Source organism: Oryctolagus cuniculus, chromosome 19, assembly GCF_051225735.1.
Source record: "Oryctolagus cuniculus isolate XC-2025 breed Fujian yellow rabbit chromosome 19, ASM5122573v1, whole genome shotgun sequence".
Taxonomy (NCBI): Eukaryota; Metazoa; Chordata; class Mammalia; order Lagomorpha; family Leporidae; genus Oryctolagus; species Oryctolagus cuniculus.
This window is the reverse complement of record NC_142885.1, coordinates 62359701-62383159: the sequence shown is the minus strand read 5'-3', so window position 1 is coordinate 62383159 and position 23459 is coordinate 62359701. Positions and strand designations below refer to the sequence as shown.

Genomic DNA, 23459 nt, shown 5'->3' with positions numbered 1-23459 from the left:
CTACTCTCAGGCTAAGCCTGGTGTGAGGGCTTTAGAACCACTGCTGTCAACTCGGCTTGCAACAATGTTCCAACCGCACAGGCTGGCAGACCACCCTGGCAGAGCCAGCCAGGCAGTGAAAGATTATTACCGAAGCCTGACCACTCTGCTGCACCACACTTGAGGCATCAGTTCCTGCCTTCTACTAAAAAGCAAAATGTCCTGAGAGAGGCTAGGCTAACCCTCAGGAAGGTAATTTTAGGTTCTGGCAGAGTCCCTTCCTCCTCAAAGCAACTGACACGGATGGCAGATTTCAGATTCTGAGAAATGCAACATCTGCAGAGAACCTGCCAAGGGCCACACACAAACCCTGCTCAGCAAGACTCGAGTCTTCACATGGAACCTTTACAGCAGCCTGCCTGAGGCCACTCGACTGTCGCGATGTGCCTCGGGAACACGGAACACGTCTCAGCCCTGGTACCTGAGCCCAGGACACCTCAACCTTCCCCAAATTCAGGCTGTTTGATGAAACACACAGTTTCCATTTTTCTATTTGTGAAACAGAAAATTTCCCCCGTCCTGTTACATTTTTGTTGCTGCGGGTTCTTAAGTGAAATCAGTTAACATGGATTAACTAAAAAACACACTGCTCAACTCCCCAACAAATGCAAAATAAATTCTTATTGGGATGAAACCTCATCAGGCTATGCAAGCTCACCTCTTTACATCAATAAAATTCCCCTCCATGACCGAGCCTGTCTGCGCATACATTAAAACAAATGTATTCTCACCAGCACTGATTTTAAAACATGGGATGAACAGTTAATATTTCTCCCCTCCCCAAAAATATTATCTAAAGTTTCTTCTGGATTTGTAATCACTTCACACTTTAAAAAAAATTATTTATTTAATTGAAAGGCACAGTCAGAGACAGATCAACCTTCCAACTGGTAGTTCACTCCCCAAGTGGCCATAACGGCCAGGCCAGGCCAGGCTGAAACCAGGAGCCAGGAACTCCATGCAGTCGCCCACCTGCGTGGCAAGGGCCCAAGCACCGGGGCCATTCTCAGCCACCTTCCCACGAGCCTCAGCAGGGAGCTGGGTCCGAAGTAGAGCAGCCGGGACTCAAATCGGCACCCATAAGGGATGTCAGCACTGTTCAAGCTGTACCACAGTGTGGATCCCACACATCACACTTTAAAAATACACATTTCTAGGCCAGCGCCGCGGCTCACTAGGCTAATCCTCCGCCTGGCAGCGCCGGCACACCGGGTTCTAGTCCCGGTAGGGGCGCCGGATTCTGTCCCGGTTACCCCTCTTCCAGGCCAGCTCTCTGCTGTGGCCAGGGAGTGCAGTGGAGGATGGGCCAAGTGCTTGGGCCCTGCAACCGCATGGGAGACCACGATAAGCACCTGGCTCCTGCCTTCGGATCAGCACGGTGCGCTGGCCGCAGCGGCCATTTGAGGGTGAACCAACGGTAAAGGAAGACCTTTCTCTCTCTCTCACTGTCCACTCTGCCTGTCAAAAAAAAAAAAAAAAAAAAAAACACATTTCTAGGGGCCAGCTTTGTGGCCTACTGGGTAAAGCTGCCATCTGTAATGCCAGCATCCCATATGGGTGGTGCTCCTGTCCCAGGTGCCCCACTGCCAATCAAGCTCCCTAAACAAGGGCCTGGGAAAGGCAGCAGAAGATGGCCCAAGTGGTTGGGTGCCTGCTACCCACATGAGAAAACCCGAAGCTCCTGGCTTCAGCCTGGCTCAGCCCTAGCCAGTGCCACCACCTGCAGAGTGAACCCATGGATACAAGATCATTCTGTTTCCCCCTTTTTCTGCAGCTCTTTCAAGGACATAAATCTTTTTTTTTTTTTTTTTTGACAGGCAGAGTGGACAGTGAGAGAGAGAGAGAGACAGAAGACAGAGAGAAAGGTCTTCCTTTGCCGTTGGTTCACCCTCCAATGGCTGCCGCAGCCGGCGCACCGCGCTGATCCGATGGCAGGAGCCAGGTGCTTCTCCTGGTCTCCCATGGGGTGCAGGGCCCAAGCACTTGGGCCATCCTCCACTGCACTCCCTGGCCACAGCAGAGAGCTGGCCTGGAAGAGGGGCAACCGGGACAGAATCTGGTGCCCCGACCGGGACTAGAACCCGGTGTGCCGGCGCCGCAAGGCGGAGGATTAGCCTAGTGAGCCGCGGTGCCGGCCAAGTACATAAATCTTTAAAATAATAATAGTAATATTTCTGATTCAAAGATTCTGGAGGAAAGTATCTTAAGAAAAACATGGGCTGGGGGCCGGTGCTGTGGCGCAGTGGGTTAATGCCCTGGCCTGAAGCTCCAGCATCCCATATGGGCGCCAGTTCAATCCCCAGTTGCTCCTCTTCCAATCCGGCTCTCTGCTATGGCCTGGGAAAGCAGTAGAAGATGCACCCATTGGGAGACCTGGAAGAAGCTCCTGGCTCCTGGTTCAGATTGGCCCAGCTCCAACTGCTGTGGCCATCTGAGTAATGAACCAGCAGGTGGAAGATCTCTCTCTCTCTGCCTCTCCCTATAACTCTCTCAAGTAAGGAAATAAATCTAAAAAAAAAAAAAAAAAAAAAGAAAAAAAAGAAAAAGTATTTCAAAAGAAAAACAAAAAGGCACTTGGAGATACTACGGAGAAGGCTGAAGCTACCTCTCACCACAGTCTCCAGAAAGCCCCTAGCAAGAAGGTGTGGACATCTCTTTTGGTTTCTATTTCTCCCTTTAAGAAATGCTCCAGGGACTGGCGCTCTGGCATAGCGGTAAAGCACCACCCCAAGTGCTGGCATCCATGTGGGCACCAGTTCCCATGCAGCAGCTCCACTTCCGATCCAGCTCTCCGCTGTGGCCTGGGAAAGCAGCAGAAGATGCCCAAGTCCTTGGGGCCCTGCACCTGTGTGGGAGACCCTGAAGAAGCTCCTGGCTCCTGGCTCCGGATCAGCACAGCTCCGACCACTGTGGCCATCTGGGGAGTGAACCAGCAGATGGAAGACCTTTCTCTCTCTTTCTGCCTTTCAAATAAATAAATAAATCTTAAAAAAAGAAAATGAAAGAAAAAGGAAAGCTCCAAACCTTCCAGTAGTCACTCTCACCCTTCCTGCGACGCAGAGTCTACCATAACTGAATCTTACCACGTCAATTTAATCCGCTCAAAAGGGAAGGTATTTAAACCAGTCAAAATTAAGAATTTCGGAGTGATGTGGCTGACAAATCCACTTCCTTACGGGCAAAACCTGACAGTAGGTGGCAACGGGGGAACACGGGGGAGTCAGGGTAGGTCGGGGTGCAGGCCCCACCCACAAGGCTCAGGAACGGGGGCGTGGCAGGAGCTCCCCTGCCCGTCTGGACCCCACAAAATCAACGAGCCGCCTGCAGCACACACACACAAACGAGCGTAACACTCGCATCATCTCACTCAACACCTTCCAGCACACAGGGGCTGGGGCAAGTTTTTTTCAAAAGCCATTAGGACCAGGCCCCCTCCCCCGCACGGTGCACCTCCCAACAAGGGCTGGGCCGGCTGCGGGGCAGCAGGAAGAGGCAGGGGGTTCCCTGAGAGCCCCCCCCGGGGGGGGGCAGCAGCAGAGGAGCAGATGGCCAGGCGGCCAGCCCTCCCCCTCGGGGCTCCCGGGCAGAGCTGCCCAATGCAAACAAGACGCCAGCCGGCCACGCCAGGAAAGTAAACGCACGCCGGTGAGATGCATTCCAGCCCTCAGGTGCGTGAGCTCAGCCCGGGGTGTCCAAAGCCTTCCCAGCCGCCGAGCGGCCTGAAGCCAGCGAGGGCGAGGAACGCCGCGCGCGCCTCCTCCGCGCCTCTGCCGTCAAGGGCGCAGTCGGCCCGGCGCCCCCCGCCCCGGCGCCCCCAGCGACCCTCTCCCCGGCGCCCCCCGCCCCAGCGCCCCTGGCGCCCCCCGCCCCGGCACCCCCAGCCGCGCCCCGGCGACCCCCGCCCCCGGCGCCCCCGGCGCCCCCAGCCGCGCCCCGCCGACCCCCGCCCCGGCGCGCCCCGCCGCGCCCCGGCGACCCCCGCCCCGACGCCCCCAGCCGCGCCCCCGACGCCCCCCGCCCCCAGCCGCGCCCCGGCGACCCCCGCCCCCGGCGCCCCCAGCCGCGCCCCGCCGACCCCCGCCCCGGCGCCCCCAGCCGCGCCCCCGGCGACCCCCGCCCCGGCGCCCCCAGCCGCGCCCCGCCACGCCCCGGCGCCCCCAGCCGCGCCCCGCCGACCCCCGCCCCGGCGCCCCCAGCCGCGCCCCGCCGCGCCCCGGCGCCCCCCGCCCCGGCCGGAAGCGGCGCCCAGCGCGCACTGACAGCTCGGCGTCCGCGAAGGCGACCCCCGGTCCCGCAGCCCCGGGGGCGCCGGAAGTGGGTCGCCGCCCGCCCAGGAGGGGCGCCCCGCTCAAAAACACCCAAGGAACAAATTAAAAATCCGTAAGCGAGCGGGGTTGGCCTCCCATTCCTGCGCCGCGCATCGTGCCCGCCCCCCTCCCCGGGAAACCCAAAAAAAGCCCTGCCTCGGGGTCCCCGCGGTCGCCACAGCAGGCAGAAATACGAGGGGCTGACAACTGCTTTTAAGCGAAATAACCAAAACAGGAGACGACATCTCTTCAGAATCGCGGGCAGAACCGGGTCCCGCCAGGCCCTCGCCGCCCGCGACCCCCGCCAGGCCCCGCTTCCGGGGTCCCGGGCGCCCCTCCCCCGCCAGGCCCGTTAACGGCCGCGCGCGGGCACGAGAGGGAGGCGGCGGCCCCGGCGCGCGCGGGCACGAGGCGGCGGCGGCGCGAGGGCGCGCGCGAGCCCCTCCTCGGCGGCGCCCCCCCAGCCCACCCAGCCACCCCTACCTGGGAGGGACGGCGCGGGCCGGCGGCAGCGGGTGCGGGAGCGGGTGCGGGAGCGGCGGCGGCGGCGGCGAGGCCTGGCGCTCGCTCGCAGCTTCCCTCCGCGACCGGCGACGGCGGCGGCTCGGCTGCGCCTGCCCGCAGCGCCCCCTAGCGTCGGGAGGCCGCGCCCGGCGCCCGGGCCGCGCCGCCATTGGCTGCGCCGCGAGCGTCCGGCCGGGGGCGGTGGCGCCACGTCGGGCCGGGGGCGGTGACCGCGGGGCGGGCTGGAGGAAAGGCCGGGCAGCGCGGCGGCGCTCGGACCCGCGCCTGGGTGCCCCCCGCGCCTGGGTGCCCCCCGCGCCTGCGGTCTCGCGTGCGCCGCCGGGGTCTCAGCCGCCCGCGGAGTCCGTGCGGTTGCGTCATCCCCGGAGCCGGGCGCCCGGCTCTGCGCTCAGCGACGTTTCGCGTCCTCGGCAGCCGTGTGCAGGAGGAGGCCGCCGAGGCGCGGGGCTCAGGGGCAGCGCGGGGTCCAGAGACTCCGCTGTGTGCCGCGGTCGGCCCGTAGGGAGCCTGGCGCCCCGTCCCCACTCCCAGCCCAGATGGCCCTTGGTCGGTCTGTATAGTGGGGTGGGGGCGGTGTGAACCGGCGAGAACCGAGGGCTGACGGAGGGGCTGTGGCAGCCGGGGGCAGGGGCGCCTGGGGAGGTGGCAGCCCTGCAGGGACCAGGACTGTGCCCCCGGGGCCCTGAGGCTGCAGCCCGGGGTCTGCTGGAAAAGGCCTGCATATGGCGGAGGAAGAGGGGCGGGGTTTGTTCCGCGCGGGGCTGGAGTCCCGCGTGGAGGATTCCGAGGTCCGGTGGACACTGGAGTTCCCGAAGGGGACTGCTCAGAAAGTGAGCCGGAGGAGGGACAAGAGGCCAGCTCCGTCCGGGTGACGCAGTTAGAACCGGGAGCGTGCGTCTGCGCCAGTGGCCACCACACAGTTCCACGGGCGGGCGGCCACGCTGATTTGTTTTCTTGCAGCTCTGGGGGCTGGAAGCCCACGACCAGGGCCGCTTAGGGCTGGATTGTGGCCTGGTGACAGCTCGCTGCCTCCGCACTGTGTCCTCACATGACGTTTCGCGTGTGCGTGTGCGTGAGCGTGTGTGTGTGTGTGCGTGTGTGTGTGTGGGAGAGAGAGAGTGAATCTATGCTGTCTTGTCTTAGCTCAGCCGCCCCCCCCCCCCATGACCTCACTCAACCCTAATTGCCTCCTTCAAGGCCCCGGCTCCACATAAAGTCACCATGGCAGTTAGGGCTTCAACATAAGGATATGGGGGACACATTTCAGCCACAGCAACTTCAAGGCCAGCTGGTGGGGCGTGGCTTTCCCGAGGCCCCTGTGAGGAGGGGGTTCTCTCCTGCTCATCATGAGGCCTCAGCTCAAAGGGCCCCCACCCACCCACCAGGAGACCCACCAGGAGCCCACCTCTGCTCGGCTGACTGCCAAGACCCGCAGATGGCAGGGACCCTATCAGTCATGGGGGCACTTGTGTGCAGCTCCCCTCACCCCATCCAAGAGCAGACCCCAGAACAGTGCCCAGCACCCCCTAAACGCTTCCCAAGTGGACGTCTCCGGGAGCCCCGGCGTGAGGTGTGCAGGATGAGCATGGGGGTGTGCAGAGAACAAACTGAAGGCAGCGGTCCTGAAAGGCCAGCAGGGCTGCCCCTGAGCCCGGGGGGTGTCAGGGTCGGGGCATTGCAGAACCAAGGGGAAGGTGGCTGTGGGATTCTATAAATTCCCTGTTGTTTCTGTAACAAATTAACACAAACGGACTGTTACAGTTCTCAGGATTAGAAGTGGGAAGTGGGCTCCACCAGGCTGGCGAGTCTGGCTCCTGGAGGCTCTGGGAAAGTCTGTTCTCCCAGAAAGCTGCCGGCACCCCTGGGTCCTGACCCCTTCCTCCGTCTTCAGAGTCAATGGTGGTTGGCTGAGTGCCAGATGCTTCTCTTTCCGTCATCACGTCCACTCTGGCTCCTGCTGGCCTTTTCCCTCTGAAGAGCGCTCGTGATGACAGGGACTTCCCGGGCTCATCTTGATGGTTTATCCCCTGACCCATCACTAGAGCCGATTCGCTCCTCAAATGGTCATAATGGCCATGATCAGGTCCCAAGCTCTTGGGCCATCCTCTGCTGCTTTCCCAGGTGCATTAGCATGGACCTGGATTGGAAGTGGAGCAGACAGGACTGGAACTGGTGCCTATACAGGGTGCTGGTATTGCAGTCTGAAGCTTAACCCATGAGCCTGCAACACTACCCTCAAGGGATACTCCTATTTTGAAGTTACTTAAATTGAACAAAGAAACGCTACGGTACAAAGAAGCCTTGTTCACAGGCCATCCATTTGCAACCTCTGTTTTAAAAAAAAAAAACAAGAGGATTGGGGCTGGTGCTGTGGCTTAGCAGATAAAGCCACCGCCTGCAGTGTTGGCATCCCATATGGGCACCAGTTTGAGTACCGGCTGCTCCACTTCCAAGCCAGCTCTCTGCTATGGTCTGGGAAAGCAGTAGAAGATGGCCCACGTCCTTGGGCCCCTGCACTTACGTGGGAGACCCAGAAGAAGCTCCTGGCTTCTGGTCGGCCCAGCTCCAGCCATTGCAGCCAATTGGGGAGTGAACAAGCAGATGGAAGACCAACCTCTCTCTCTCTCTCTCTCTCTCTGTAACTCTGCCCTTAAAATAAAATCTTAAAATAAATAAAGAGAATTGGCCTTTGGCACAGCAGTTAGACGGCACTTGGGCTATCCATGTCCCACACTGGAATACCCGGGTTCAAGTCCCAGCTCTGCTCCCAATTCCAGTGTCCTACTTATAAGCCCTCTGGGAGGCATCAGGTGACGGACAGCTTAACTGTTATGGATCCCTGCCACCCCGTGGGAGACCCAGATTGAGTTCTGGCTCCTGGCTTTGGCTTGGCACAGCCACAGCTGTTGCAGGCATTGGGGGAGTGAACCAATAAGTAGAAACATGCACATTCTTTTCATGTCTCCTGCCTTTCGAAGAAATTAAAAATAAAAGTTTAAGAAAGATCTGGGGACTGGCGCTGTGGTGTAGCTGATAAAGCCACCGCCTACAGCACCAGCATCCCATACGGGTGCTGATTCAAGTCCTGGCTACTCCACTTCCAAGCCAGCTCTCTGTTATGACTGGGAAAGCAGTGGAATATGGTCCGGGTCCTTGAGCTCCTGCACCCATGTGGGAGACCCTGAGGAACCCCCTGGCTTCAGATCAGCGCAGTGGCAGCTGTCACAACCATCTGGAGAGAACCAGTGGATAGAAGACTCTCTCTCTCTCTCTGCCTCTTTATAACTCTGCCTTTCAAATAAGTAAATAAATCTTAAAAAAAAAAAAAAGAAAGGTTTGGATAGGTCTCGGGTAGAGCTTCGTGGATGGTCTTCAGTTTCATTCGTGGCAGTTATGAATGACATAGCTACTGGTCATTCTGGTGAGAGCTGTAAGAGAATGTATGTGGAGGGCAAAGTTGCCATGAGCAGAACACCTGTTTTCTGAAGAAGGGCTGGGGCTGCCGCGGCTTTTGTTTTCCTGTGGCATATCACATTAGTGAGGTCAGGCTTGCTCACCTTGAACCCCGGCCCCGCTGATGTCCCGTTCTCAGCGAGAGGAGGAGGCACCCCAGGGGAGTATTTCAGGTTGCATTGATTCTCCTTGCACCTGGACACGGAATTGGGTTTAACTTCGTCTCCTGGCACCCACGTGGAAATCTGGGAGTGAGTTCTCCCTGGTCCAGGGGGTTTCTGTACAGCAGCTACCACATGTAGGCAATAACAGCAACAGTTCTGTTTTTTGTACAAAGTTCTCGTAAGACTCTCAGCTGGCACCGGCATGCACACATTGCAAGAGTATTTGGTTTTTCACAATACAGTCACCCCTTAAGTTTGCCCCAAAGGCAAGGTGCTCTGAATTGTGATCAATACCTTATTGTCCCGTCTAAGCTTCTCGCAACAAACAAGGAATGTCTAAGACATTTAAAGTAGGTAGCACAGTGGCAGAGGAGTCTGGGAAGTGGCTGTAAATCCTGACTCAGTCCTTGCCCATCTGGGTGGCCCCAGGCGAATTCCTTTGAGAGCTTTGAGTTCATCTTAAAATGTGGATAATGATACCCCAGACATGGTAAGGATTAAAAACCATGCTTGTAAATGGAAAGCACCCAACACAGAGAATTGTCCCGTAAGTACCAGTTACCCTTCCCTAATGAATGGAGGGAGCTCCCTGCAGCCATCTTTGGGGTGGGGTGTGCACTTGTAGACACACACACACACACACACACACACCAGGCATGCTCCTCACACCCCTGGAAGTGCTGCCTGCTGCCTGCAGAGAAGTTTCCTGAAGGGTGTGGTGCGAGGTGACACAACCCTTCGGTGCAAGGAGCTGCAAAAATTAGGTGCAAGGAGCTGCAAAAATGCTTGAGCGTCCTTGGTTTAAAGGACGTCCTTGGCATAGCAGAGAAGCCTGTAACCGAAAGTCCACGGCCACCACGTGATCTATTGAAATGAAGTAGCCACGGGGCCAACCTTACATCAGAGCAAAGAATAGGAATGATTTGTTTGCAAGTATTACACACCTGTGCCCAAAAAGGAAAACATGCCCGTTTAATATCACATTCCTTTTGAACTGAATAATCACTCTGAAGCACTCAGAGTATACTTCCTCCAAGTTAAGCTTTGGTGAAAAGCATAAATTATAAGACACCAAGGCCGGAGGTGGCATTAGGTGCAGTAGTTAAGACACTAACTGGGGTTGGCACCATGGCTCAGTAGGCTAATCCTCTGCCTGAGGCGCTGGCACACCGGGTGCTAGTCCCGGTCAGGTCGCCGGATTCTGTCCCGGTTGCTCTTCCAGTCCAGCTCTCTGCTGTGGCCCGGGAAGGCAGTGGAGGATGGCCCAGGTCCTTGGGCCCTGCACCTGCATCGGAGACCAGGAGGAAGCACCTGGCTCCTGGCTTCGGATCAGTGCAGCGCGCTGGCCGTAGCAGCCTTTTGGGGGGTGAACCAACGGAAGGAAGACCTTTCTCTCTGTCTCTCTCTTTCTCACTGTCTAACTCTGCCTGTCCAAAAAAAAAAAAAAAAAAAAAAAAAAAAGACACTACCTGGGACACTCGCAGCCTTTAACAGAGTCTGGGTTCAAGTCCTGACTGTGCTGCCAGTTCCAGCTTCCTGGCAAGGCAGACCTTGGGAGGCAGCAGGTGATGGCTTGGATGGGAGACCATGACAGAGCTCCTGTCTCCTGGCTTCAGCCTGACCCAGCCCCGGCTATTGCAGACATCTGGGGAGTCAATCAACAGCTGGCAGAGCTCTGTGTACCTACGTGTCTCTCGCCGTGTCTGCCTTTCAATTAAATTTCTAAGAAAACAAAGGAAAACACCGAGTTCCTCTAGTTGGCCTTGTGGGTACTACACACATCACCCACTTGCTTCCTCTCCACTGTGTCTCCACAGCACTTAAGCTCTGACAAAGGGCTTGTGAAAAGCTCCACCCATGGGCTGGTTGCTGCCCATCAATTTCAACGTGCAACTCAGCATAAACCACCTCCTGATTCTTATATAAGGCAAGAGAGCCCTAATTATCCAAGAAAAGAGGCAGAGTTGGGGGACAATAGACCTTATATTTTACTTGCTAGTAGTTTTTCCAGTTATTCTTAGAGGCAAGAGATGCTGAAAGATCTGTTGTGCAGGCTTGGCTTCTGAAGCGAGTTTCTTTGGTGGTCCCCCTAGACCGGATGCTTAGTGTAATGCTACAATACTACAATGTGGCATACACTTCCTTGCTTGTACTTGGGGACCTGACTACATTTAACAAGCTGGAATCCAGTTCCCAGAATAGCTTCTGGGATTAGGTTGGCCCTCTGAATCCCAGCTACAGTTCCTTCTCTGGCTTCCCTGACCCCAGAGTTTCCATACCGACTCCATTTTTCACATGTTCTGTCTTGCTTTCAACACCTACTTCCATGTGAATTCCCCGCCCTCCTCTTCTGTCTCATCTTGTTAATCCTGTGCCCAGTTTCTTCAGCCTCCAGCCTCTTGAACTCAGGCCCCTGGAACTGGTCCTTTTGGGTCATGGATGGAACCCAGGGAGCTCCATTCATCGGCTGAACCAGCAAAACTGCCAGCTGTATCCAGGGCAGTGACCTGGGTGCCACAATGCACCTGCGATGGTGTCTACACTCAAGGCACTCACAGTTAAACGTGTGGTTTGAGGCTTCCCCAGGCGTGGGCTTGGGGCTGCTCTGTAGAATAGAAAGGGGTGAAAGCAAGGATTAAGGCAACCTGATTTGTTGGTGTGTGAGTTCCAGATCTTTTAATATGTGAGAATATCAGGACGTGAAAATGATAAACACCGTGAAATCAGAAGACCGTTTGCCACTGAGTCTGCAGATTAAAAGGTACTTATTGTCTCAATTTGAATAAACAACCATTAGGCCTCTTTAATCCAAGTAATCAACAAAATTATGCAAATTTTTTACATACTCAGGATCATAAATTTCAGTCATGTGTGTCACTTAGCAGGGAGCCCAGCCTATCAGGAAATTTGCAGAAACCATAAATGCAAAAAGTGCCCAAGTCCTCCCGTGCTTCCGAGAGCACGCCCACAGCTGCTTTCCCGCTGGAGAGCTCTCGTAAGATGCACTTGACACAGACCTGCCTCTCCTGCTCTGCACAGTTTAGAGCAAAATTTCCCATCAGCAGCTTCTCAAGACATTTGCAAAAAGGAATGAATGCTGTTGGATCCTCAATCAAAATCATGGTAGTCTGCTTGTGCTATAAACGTCAAATATGAATTTTTAAAGGATTTATTTCTTTTCACTTGAAAGGCAGTTATAGAGAGAGAGATGGAGAGATTTTTCATTCACTGGTTCACTCCCCAAGATGGCTGTCACGGCAGGGGCTGGGGAAGACAAAGCCAGGAGCCAGGTCTTCTCCAAGCTTTCCCTGGTGCATTAGCAGGAAGCTGGATCAGAAGCAGAGCAGCCAGGATGAGAACCGTTGTTCGCAGGAGAGGCCAGCGTGGCAGGCAGCAGCTTAACCCCTGTGCCCCAAGTGTTAATTTTTATAAAAATAAACCTGAGCCCTGATCCTAACAGCTTCCATCCTTCGAGTGCAATATGTCTTCATTAGAAAGGGTATTGCTGAGAACATGTACCACTGTAGGTATAAATGCATGAAGAACACACACCTGGGGTGTGTGTGTGTGTGTGTGTGTGTGTGTTACTCTACGCCGATGACTCTTACATTTCTAGGTCATTTCCTGACCCTATACACTCAAATGTCTTTTGAACATCTCAGAATCATTTCCAGCCCGACCTGTCCAGAACAGAACTCATGACTTCCTCCTCCCCAAGGGACACTTTGGGTTATTTTCTTGTTTCTAAATAATGGTTATTTTATTTTATTTTATTTTATTTTATTTTATTTTATTTTTTGACAGGCAGAGTGGATAGTGAGAGAGAGACAGAGAGAAAGGTCTTCCTTTTGCCGTTGGTTCACCCTCCAATGGTTGCCACGGCTGGCGCACTGCGGCCGGCGCACCGCGCTGATCCAAAGGCAGGAGCCAGGTGCTTCTCCTGGTCTCCCAAAATAATGGTTCATTTCAAAATCTAAATATTGCAGGTTTTAAAAAATTTGTTTGAAAGGCAGAGTGACAGAGAGAGGCAGAGACAGAGAGCTTTAATTGGCAGGCTCACTCTCCAAATGGCCACAAAAACCAGGGCTAGGGGCCAGCATTGCAGCATAGCAGGTAAAGCCACCACCTGCAGTGTCGGCATCCCATAGGGGTACTGGTTCGAGTCCCAGCTGCTCCACTTCCGATCCAGCACTCTTCTGTGGCCTGGGAAAGCAGCGGAAGATGGCCCAAGTGCCTGGGCCCTGCACCCGCATCAGACACCTGAAAGAAGCTCCAGGCCCCTGGCTTCGGATTGGCGCAACTCCGGCCATTGCAGACAATTGGGGAGTAAAACCAGAAGATAGAAGACCTCTCTCTTCTCTCTCTCTTTCTCTCTCTCTCTGCCTCTCCTTCTCTCTGTGTGTAACTGCCTTTCAAATAAATAAATAAATCTTTTTTTTTTTTTTTTTTTTTTTTGACAGGCAGAGTGGACAGTGAGAGAGAGAGACAGAGAGAAAGGTCTTCCTTTGCCGTTGGTTCACCCTCCAATGGCCGCCGCAGCTGGCGCGCTGCGGCCGGCGCACCGCGCTGATCCGATGGCAGGAGCCAGGAGCCAGGTGCTTTTCCTGGTCTCCCATGGGGTGCAGGGCCCAAGCACCTGGGCCATCCTCCACTGCACTCCCTGGGCCACAGCAGAGAGCTGGCCTGGAAGAGGGGCAACCGGGACAGAATCCGGCGCCCCGACCGGGACTAGAACCCGGTGTGCCGGCGCCGCTAGGCGGAGGATTAGCCTAGTGAGCCGCGGCGCCGGCCTAAATCTTTAAAAAATAAAAATAAACACTCCCTAGGAATGACCGTTTCTGCTGAGAAACTATCCAAAATACAGCTGCCAGCAAAAGAAGCTATGGAAATGTGCTAGTCATGAACCCCCGCTTTGCAACGCAGAGATCGGAGGGGAGATGGGAACTGTGGCACCACCTGAAGGCCCTTGGAAGGTGAGTCAAAAAGGAGACATCCACAGTTATAGTGAGTTCTGACAATGAAGCCATTCTGAAGTCAGCTAATACCTGTCCTGGTTAAGACCTCAGCGCGAGTGATCTCGCCAAGGGGAAGTGAAGCAGAGACAGATAAGATCGGAGAAGAAGCCAACAAACAATAACAAAGGCAAGGCCGGAAAAGTCCGCAGTAAGCCAGATCAGCCAGGGAGGGGTCCCTTCCAGGATGCCCAGGCTGCACCCAGCTAAGTGTGTTTACAAACAAAAGCAGCCTTGCCAGTGGTGTTGCCATGGTTACAAAGTAACAGGAGCAGCTCTGGCTATCATTTGACCCATAAAGGCAATTAAGTAAATTCTTAAAATCCAAGGAAGGAGTAAATAAGAAAACAGTTCTAAAATCCTGAGGAACTGAGTTTTAAAACATTCATGCTGGGGTCGGAGTTGTGGCACAGTGGCTTGTAACATCAGCATCCAATAGTGGTTGCAACCTGGCTGTTCATTTCTGATCCAGCTCTCTGCTAAGGCACCTGGGAAGGCAACAGAAGATAGCCCACATATTTGGACCTCTGAACCCATGTCAGAGACCCGGACAGAGTTGCAGGCTCCTGTCTTTGGTCTGGCCATGGCTATTTGGCGAATGAACCAGAGGATGGAAGAATTCTTTCTCTCTGTGTCTCTCCCTCTCTCTTTAACTCTGCCTCTCAAATAAATACATTTTTTTAAAAAAAATCATGCTAAGAAACTTTTTAAAAATTTTTAAAATTATTTTCATCTATTTGAAAGGCAGAGTGACATAAAGAGAGAGAGAGAGAGAGAGGTCTTCCATTCACTGGTTCACTTCCCAAATGCCACAGCAGCCAAGGATGCACCAGGCTGAAGCCAGGAACCCAGAACTCTATCGGGGTCGCCTCCATGGGTGTCAGGCACTTGAGCCACATCTGCTGCCTCCCAGGATGCACAGCAGGACGCTGGCTTGGAAGCCGAGGAGCCACCCAAAACAGGATGTGGGTGTCTCATCCGGCAGCTTAAGCCGCTGTGCTCCAGTGCCTGCCCCAGAATCCATCCCGGAAGGGAGAGGACCAGAGAGTGATATTACAAATATTACAGGCCCAATACATAAGTTAGAGGGAAAGGCGAGGAGGAAAAGCGAACCGCATTCCTTCATGAACTGCAAGAAGAAAATAAAGTAGATGCAAACCACCTCGGTAGCAAAAGACTGCAAAGTGGTGGTGGCGGGGGCGGGGTGGGGCGGGGAGTCAACTGCTTTCCCATTATGCTCTGGGGCTTTATTTCAGAATATTCCGAGAGGAGCCTGGTAACTTTTGCAACACTGTGGATCACTTTGATCTAAAGACAAGATTCCAGCTACAATGTGTCTTTTCTTAGAGGTCTGTGACTTGGAGAAAGATCCTGAGATAACGTGTGGATGCACCGGTAAAGGGGACTCTGTTGTGGGTCACAGTCCTCCCTGTCTGCACATCATGAAGCCACGCTCCCCTGTTCACAGCACCTGCAGTGACTTCCCAGATAACGGATGTCGGGTGACAGAGTAGATGGCCAGCATCCCAGGTGATGCAGTTCCACTGAGCTCCTTGTGATCCAGGTATTGTAAGTGAAAAGCATAGATAGGACCAGTGCATCCCATATGGGTGCCGGTTCGAGTTCTGGCTGCTCTACTTCCAACCCAGCTTGTGGGAGACCCAGAGGAAGCTCCTGGCTTCGCATCGGTGCAGCCCTGTCCGTTGGGGCCATCTGAGGAGTGAACCAGTGGATGGTAGACTTCTCTCTCTCTCTCTCTCCCTTCAATTCTGCCTTTCAAACAAATAAATAAATCTTTAAAAATAGTTACCCTTAAACTTTTCTTACAAAACGAGAACCAAATTTTCATGCATAAGAAACTTCATATATGAGCATGTAGCTTATATTTTACACGTGTGCAAACATTATTCCATGCACAGAATTAGGCATGTGGCACAAGCTATCAGTTTGTAAAATCTCATCCAATCCAGGTTGAAATTATAATTCCGAGTTAGCAAGCTCCAAATTAGGAAGTTTTCATTATATTGGCAGTAGCTGGTATTTCAATGTCTGTCCATTTTCATTTCCAGATTTTTGCTACTTAAAGTGTGGCCCGTGAATCAGCAGCCTGGGCACTGAGTTAGTTAGGAGGCAGATTGAGAGGCTGACGCCTGAGTTTTTGCACTGCTTACAATCTCTTCAGCCAGGTCCCTGCTGCTGGGCCAGGGACCACGCTGGGAGGAGCGAGGTTCCTCTGGTGATTGTCTCATTTGCCACTTTTAACGCTACAGTTTCCCTGCATTATCACTGGAAAAATCTGGGAGAATTCACAATGCTCCAAATGGAGGGGGGAGACCGTGTAAATATGGCCATTTTATATTCTTTATTCTTTAGAGTAGCCCAATGCGTGGAGCCAGCGTAGAGGGTAAGACCTCTGCTTGCAGCACTGGCATCCCATATGGGCGCCAGTTCGAGTCCCACCTGCTCCCCTTCCAATCCAGCTCTCTTCTATGGCCTAGGAAAGCAGTAGAAGATGGCCCACGTACTTGGGCCCCTGAACCCACGTCAAGGACCCAGAAGAAGCTCCTGGCTTCTGGCTTCAGACCAGCCCAGGTCCAGCCATTGCAGAATTTGGGGAATGAGCAGTGATTGAAAGATCTCTCTCTGTGTGTGTAATTTTGCCTCTCAAATAAATAAATAAATCTTAACATTAAAAAAAATAGCCCAGTTCTTCTTCATGAAAAACAACTACTGATTTGAAAACAAAAAAAGTTTCAAAAGACAATGACAGACCACTAGTGACACCCTGTGACTAATGCTTGAAACTACTATAGCATTTCAAGAGCAAAATTAGAAAAAGACATTTTTTTCATTTCAATATTGTATTCTGACACTATTCAAAATTGTAACCTTTTCTTTTGAAATAATTATATAGATTGATCAGCTGTTGCCCTGAAATGTACACGGAAGTCCCGTGGGCCCCTCTTGGGAAGTCTCCCAGTGTGTTAACATCGGGAGCTATCAAAACCAAGGTCTTAGGGCAGGCGGTTGGTTGGCGTAGTGAATGAGATGCCCACATCCCACACCGGAATTCCTGGGTTCTGTACCTGGCTCTGCCCCTGATCCCGGCTTCCTGCTAATGCAGGCTCCAAGAGGCAACCGTAAAAGGATAAACTGACCAGGCAGCCGTCACGGATGTGGGAGGCCTGGACTGAGTTCCCAGCCCCTGGCTGTGACCTGGTCCAGCTAGGGTCTGTCATGGGCGTTTGGGGATTGAGCCAATGTATGGCAGTCCACAGTCTGTCTCTCTAATAATAATGATAATAATAATAATGGACAGTGATCCCTGGAACACAGGGAGTAAATACACCAGATGAGCTCTGGAGTGGTCCCCGGCTTACCTCCAGCTGTGCAAGCAGGGGGAGCCCAGGCAAAGCCCAGTGGTTTCCCGCTGAGCTGAAGAGGTAGAGCTGAGAGTCTGGAGCAGCCACAGCAAACAGGGGTTCCAGGGCAGCACCCTGGAGATGGGGCGCCGTGCATGGACAAGACTTGAATCTGCAGGGTACGTGGTAGCCCCTCGGATTCAGCAGAGAACTGAACAATACAAGTGCACACAGAACTGCGGGAGTCACAGGGCTGGCAAGGGTGCTGGTCCCACCAGCCAGAGCAAGGCTCAGGATTCAGGGACAGAAAGCTCAGAATGGGGGCCAGTGTGGCGGTGCAGTGGCTCAAGCCACAGCTTGAGTGGCTGGCATCCAACACAAGTGGTTCAAGTCCCAGCAGCTCCACTTCTGATCCAGCCCCACTTAGGATCCAGATGGGGTTCCAGGCTCCTGAGTTCAGCCTGACTCAGCCCTACCTGTTGCTGCCATTTGGGGAGTGAACCAGCAAATGAAATCTCTCTCTCTCTGTAACTCTTTCAAGTAAGAAAAATAAAATTTTTGGGCCGGTGCCGTGGCTCACTTGGCTAATCCTCTGCCTGCGGCACCAGCACCCTGGGTTCTAGACCCGGTTGGGGCACCAGGTACTAGTCCTGGTTGCTCCTCTTCCAGTCCAGCTCTCTGCTGTGGCCCGGGAAGGCAATGGAGGATGGCCCAAGTGCTTGGGTCCCTGCACCTGCCTGGGAGACCAGGAGGAAGCACCTGGCTCCTGGCTTCGGATCGGTGCAGTGCTGGCTATAGCGGCCATTAGGAGAGTGAACCAATGGAAGGAAGACTTTTCTCTCTGTCTCTCTCTCTCACTGTCTAACTCTGCCTGGCAAAAAAAAAAAAAAAAAAAAGAATATTTAGAAGGGTATTACTTTAGCAATGTGTGTTTGGGGGCTGGAATTAACCAAATCCATATGCATATACTTGGAAAATGGAATTAAAAGAGGCTTATTTTGGTGCAAGAAAATTTCGAAATCCCTGCATGATTTATTGAGGATACACATTTTCCATGAACTTTTTGAAGACCCCTCATACTAACTAACACTCTGTCGGTCCTTGCTTTTTTCCCAGAGCAGGTGCAAGCAGGCTGTAGGACACCACATCATTTTATCCAGATTTTCACTCTCTGTGTCTAGATTGGGTGGATTAATCTGTGTGGGGGTGGACCAGGGTTATTTCTCCTGTTCCTTTTCTTTACAAATTTTGTTCAAAAAATTTTATTTTTTTGAAATGCAGAGAGACAGAAATATACCTTCTACTGATTCACTCCCCAGACACCCAGCACAGCTGAGGCTGGGCTAAGCTGAAGCCAGGAACCCAATCTACGTGGGGGATGAGGATCCAGCTACATGAGCCAACATCCGCTGCCTGCTAGGGTGCGGTGCGCAGGACACGGGATGAGCAGAGCCGGGGCTGGAATCCAGGCACGCTGACACGGGGTGCACGTGTCCCAGGCAGTGGCTTAACCGCTGAGCCAGCCTAAGCACCCCTGCAGCTCCGTGTCTTACAGCGCGAGCAGCCGGCGACTCCTCTGGGGGCTCTGGACGCACAGCAGCATCTGCAGTTCAGGACAGCGCCCACTGGCCGGCTGCGGCACCACAGGCACAAACACGCTGGGGTTAGTCCTGGAAATGAGTGCTGAAACCAGGAGCACAGGTTATAAACCCAAGGTCATAAATGCCAGCTGGCTCCATCCTCTTAGATCTTAAATGCCAGCTGGCTCCCTCTTAGAACACCAGATGGCCTTTCCCTTTCTCTCTCTCTCTCTCTTTCCCTCTTTCTTTCTCTTTCTCTCTTTTTTCTCTTTCTCTCTCTCTTTCTCTTTCTTTCTTTCCCTCTCTCTTTTTTCTTTCTTTCTCTTTCTCTTTCTTTTCTCTCTCTTTCTCTCTTTCTCTCTTTCTCTCTCTCTCTTTCTTTCTTTCTTTCTTTCTCTCTTTCTTTCTTTCTTTCTTTCTTTCTCAGTCATGGACAGTTTTACAAGACTTGCAATACATTTGTGTAGGTTTAGCAAGAAGCGCTTGCTAGAATATAAATCCCCCATTGACGGGTTAAAAGGGAACAGAGGGCTACGTGATTATCCGGGACAAGCCTGGCTAGTAGATGTGGATTGTGGGGTTTTCACAGCAGAAGTCACGTCACTCGGGAGCCTCGGACCGCCGTGTCAGGAGGGAGCTGCTGTGCGGGGCGTCCCAGGAGAAGGCAGCGGCTGTCTCTTCCTCAAGGCCATTTCTGCATGCCCCATGTGGAAGGTTTCTGATCATTGCTAATACTTAACAGTCTTAAAAAACAATGAGCCGGGGTCCATCGGTTAATTTACGTGTGGTAGGCAGACGCGAGTCTGATATCCACACGACTGCTCACAGGGAGACAGACTGTCCTTAAAGTCTTGGTTCAGGACAGTTGTGGCACAGCAGGTTAAGCTGTACCTTGCAAGGTCAGCATCCCCGTCCTGGCTGCTCCACCTCTGATCCAGCTCCGAACTAATGCAGGTGGGAAGGCAGTGGAAGACGCTCAAGCCCCGCGCACCTGCCACCCGTGTAGGAGACCTGGATGGAGTTCTGGGGCTCCTGGCTTCAGCCTGGCCCAGCCCCAGCTGCTGCAGCCATTTAGAGAGTGAACCAGTGGATAAAAGATCTCTCTCACCTCCCCCACCCTGCCCGTGTGTGTCTGTCACTCTCCAATTCAAATAAACAAGTCTTTTTTCGGGCCTGGTGTTGTGGCATAGCTGGCAAAGCTGTTGCTGTGATGTCAGCATCACCCACTTGTGTCCTGGCTTCAGCCTGGCTCAGCCCTGGCTGTTGTGGCCACTTGGGAAGTGAGCCAGTGCTTGGAAGATCTCTCTCTATATATAGAACGCTGACATTCAAAATAACTAAGTAAATCTTTCAAAATACATAAAAATAAATATTTTATATAGGCTTTTTAAAATATTTATTTATTTATTTGAAAGGCAGAGTTACACAGAGAAGGAGGGGGGAGAGAAAGAGAGAGAGAGAGAGATGATATCTTCCGTCTGATGGTTCACTCCTCAAAAGGCTGTCATGGCTGAAGCTGGGCCGATCTGAAGCCAGGAGTCAGGAGCTTCCTCCAGGTCTCCCACGCAGGTGCAGGGGCCCAAGGACTTGGGCCATCTTCTACTGCTTGCTCAGGCCACAGCAGAGAGCTGGATCAGAAGTGGAGCAGCCGGGACTCAAACCAGTGCCCATATGGGATGCTGGCACTGCAGGCGGTGGCTTTACCTGCTACGCCACAGCGCTGGCCCGAGGTGCACATGTGAACCATCTTGATAGCTTTAGAAGAAATATCCTGGCTGTCATCCCAGGCCAGTGCCTCAGCATCTCCAGGGAAGTGGTGTGGGGCTTGGCAGGGGGAGCTTTATCAGCTCCAAGGTGGTTCTAACGCATGGTCAGTGTCGAGAGAATTACAGCCTGTGTATAAGTGAGACAATCAGCAGGAAAGACATCCCTGACTGAGCTGTGAGGTCCCCCCGTGGAGACTGCCCGTGTTCATCTAGACACGCTAACACTCAGCAATCCATCGACACCTAGGAGAATGGCACTTGCTTTCTGCCTTGGCTCCTGGCGGCAGCAGGTACGGCCCGGACACGCAGAACGAAGCTACGCAGTTCGTGGACCTCTGTGCGCATCGGGATTGCTCCCCCAACCACCGTATCATCGCGGCCAAGGACCACGCTACCATCCCGGTGAACGAGGTCGAGGTCCACAAGGTCGCGGGTGGGTTTACCAGGCAGTTTAGGACCTGCACGATCGGCGGCACCATCCGCAGGATGGGTAAGGCCCATGAGTCCATTCTCGGGCTGGCCAAGTCTGACCCCATCGTGTCAAAGAACTGAGCATCAGAACAGGGTGTGGAGGCCAGCGCCAAGACGCACTAGGCTAATCCTCCACCTTGCAGCGCCGGCACACCGGGTTCTAGTCCCGGTCAGGGCGCCGGATTCTGTCCCAGTTGCCCCTCTTCCAGGCCAGCTCTCTGCTGTGGCCAGGGAATGCAGGGGAGGATGGCCCAAGTGCTTGGGCCCTGCACCTGCATGGGAGACCAGGAGAAGCACCTGGCTCCTGCCTTTGGATCAGCGCAGGGCGCCGGCCGCGGCGGCCATTGGAGGGTGAACCAATGGCAAAGGAAGACCTTTCTCTCTGTCTCTCTCTCTCACTGTCCACTCTGCCTGTCCAAAAAAAAAAAAAAAAAAAGGTGTGGAGTATTTTTGCCAAATGATGGGAAAATGAGAAAAAAAAAAGAACTAGAAGAACAGGAATCTAGAAGAGGCAGAGAACACTGTCTTTGGAAAGGAGACTTTTATGATTTTTTTTTTTTTGACAGGCAGAGAGAGACAGAGAGAAAGGTCTTCCTTTTTTGATTGGTTCACCCCGCAAGTGGCTGCTACAGCTGGCGTGTTTCAGTCAGAGCCCTGCGCCAATCTGAAGCCAGGAGCCAGGTGCTTCCTCCTGGTCTCCCTCGGGGTGCAGGGCCCAAGGACCTGGGCCATCCTCCACTGCCTTCTCGGGCCACAGCAGAGAGCTGGACTGGAAGAGGAGCAACTGGGACTAGAACCCGGGGTGCCAGTGTGCACCGCGGCCGGCGCACCGCGCTGATCCGATGGCAGGAGCCAGGTACTTATCCTGGTCTCCCATGGGGTGCAGGGCCCAAGCACTTGGGCCATCCTCCACTGCACTCCGTGGCCACAGCAGAGAGCTGGCCTGGAAGAGGGGCAACCGGGACAGAATCTGGCACCCCAACCGGGACTAGAACCCGGTATGCCAGCGCCACAAGGCGGAGGATTAGCCTAGTGAGCCACGGTGCTGGCCCGGCCTATAATTTTTCATACAAGAATCCAGTGCCACTCCCATTGATCATCCAGAACCTCACCAAATCCCCCAAAATGAACAAAATCCAAAGTGCGCCCTCAGCTTAAACCACTGAGCCTCACACATCAGCATCAGAGTCTCCTGGTTTTATTATTTTTTTTAAGTTTACTTATTTGAGAGTGAGCACGAGTGGGCAGCCATCTTGTGGTTCACTTCCCCAATGCCCACAGCAGATGGGGTGGGCTGAGCTGGAAGCCAGGAGTCAGGAATTTAATCCAGGAACACGGTTTAAGCCGTCAGCACTGCCTCCTAGTGCCTGCATTAAGCAGGAATGCTGGAGATGGGAGCTGAGGATCCCATTCGGATGTGGGACACGGGCGCGTAACTGTTGGACTAAATATCCACTGCTTCTCTCTCTCTCTCTCTCTCTCTTTTTTTTTTTTTTTACAGGCAGAGTGGACAGTGAAAGAGACACAGAGAGAAAGGTCTTCCTTTTGCCGTTGGTTCACCCTCCAATGGCCACCGCGGCCGGCACGCTGCGGCCGGCGCCCCGCGCTGATCCAAAGGCAGGAGCCAGGTGCTTCTCCTGGTCTCCCATGCAGGTGCGGGGCCCAAGGACTTGGGCCATCCTCCACTGCACTCCCTGGCCACAGCAGAGAGCTGGCCTGGAAGAGGGGCAACTGGGACAGAACCCGGCGCCCTGACCGGGACTAGAACCCGGGGTGCCGGCGCTGCAGGTGGAGGATTAGCCTAGTGAGCCGCGGCGCCAGCCTCTCTTTTCTTAATCTGATAAAGCTGTTACAGGGAGAGAGATCTTCCTCCCATGGTTCACTCCCCAGATGTCTGCAGTCGCCGTGGCTGAATTGGCAGTGGAACACCGGGACCCGAACCGTTGCTCTTATGGGATGCCTGAGACCCAGGCCGCAGCTTAACCCATTGCACCGCAAGTCCCGCCCTGAACAGCCACTTCTGAAACCCCTGCCCTGTGGGTGGGCTTCTAAAAACCCTATCAGTTGGTGCTGTTATGCATCCAAGCGAAACACAATGGGTTCCCACAATGTATTTATTTACAAATAAAACTTGTATTTTCACTTCATGGGGAGGACGTGTACCTTCCAGAACATAGTCAAGGAAAGAGTAAAAATCCTAAAACGTCCTTAGCAGCTAAGGATTTCTGGAAGGATGTGGCTCTTGGGACGTCACGAATGTCACTAGCGTCGAAGATTTTATGAAGAGCGGCATGAAATCGCTTACGAGATGCTGGTAGCTTCGACTCCTTTGGAACGAGGGTAGGACTATCGACACAAGGGGCCACAGGCTCGCTTCCCTAGGAGTCTAGCGTGCGCTTGCAACCTGCAACATGTGGATCTGGTTGGCCTCCATTTCCAGGGCTTGTGGGTTATTTCTAGCAGATGTTGAAGAGTCCAAGAGTGCGCGTTTAGCTTGGTGGTGAACACACTGCTTGGAACGCTACATTCCTTATCAGAGCGTCTGGGCTTGCGTGCTGGCTCCGCTTCCGATCAGCTTCCCGCAAATGTGCACCCTGGGAGGCGAAACGTGGTGGCTGAAGAACTTGGGTCCCCGCCCCTGACCTGGACTGAGACCCAGGCTCCTGGCCCAGTCCTGTCTGTGGAAGGCATGGGAGCAGTGACCAGGCGATCAACGATTTCTCCCTCTCTCACACACACGCTTTGAGGTTTTCCAAAAAATTAGTTCTATGATCAGAAAA

At 53.8% G+C, this 23459-nt stretch overlaps 1 protein-coding gene across 6 annotated transcripts in view; it reads right to left on the bottom strand.

Moving 5' to 3' along the window:
• Positions 1 to 4968, bottom strand: part of ZC3H7A (zinc finger CCCH-type containing 7A) — a 45213-nt gene extending 40245 nt beyond the window's left edge. For 3 of the 6 annotated variants that reach the window (XR_016226224.1, XM_070064995.2, XM_070064999.2), the window contains exon 1: positions 4830 to 4968. The gene's annotated coding sequence lies outside the window, so the exon portion shown is untranslated. Of the gene's footprint in view, positions 1 to 3680; positions 3741 to 4502; positions 4689 to 4829 lie in introns of those variants that run through there. The other 3 variants (XM_089321689.1, XM_070064997.2, XM_089321685.1) reach the window with 3 other exon arrangements.
• Between the last annotated feature and the right edge of the window lie 18491 nt (positions 4969 to 23459).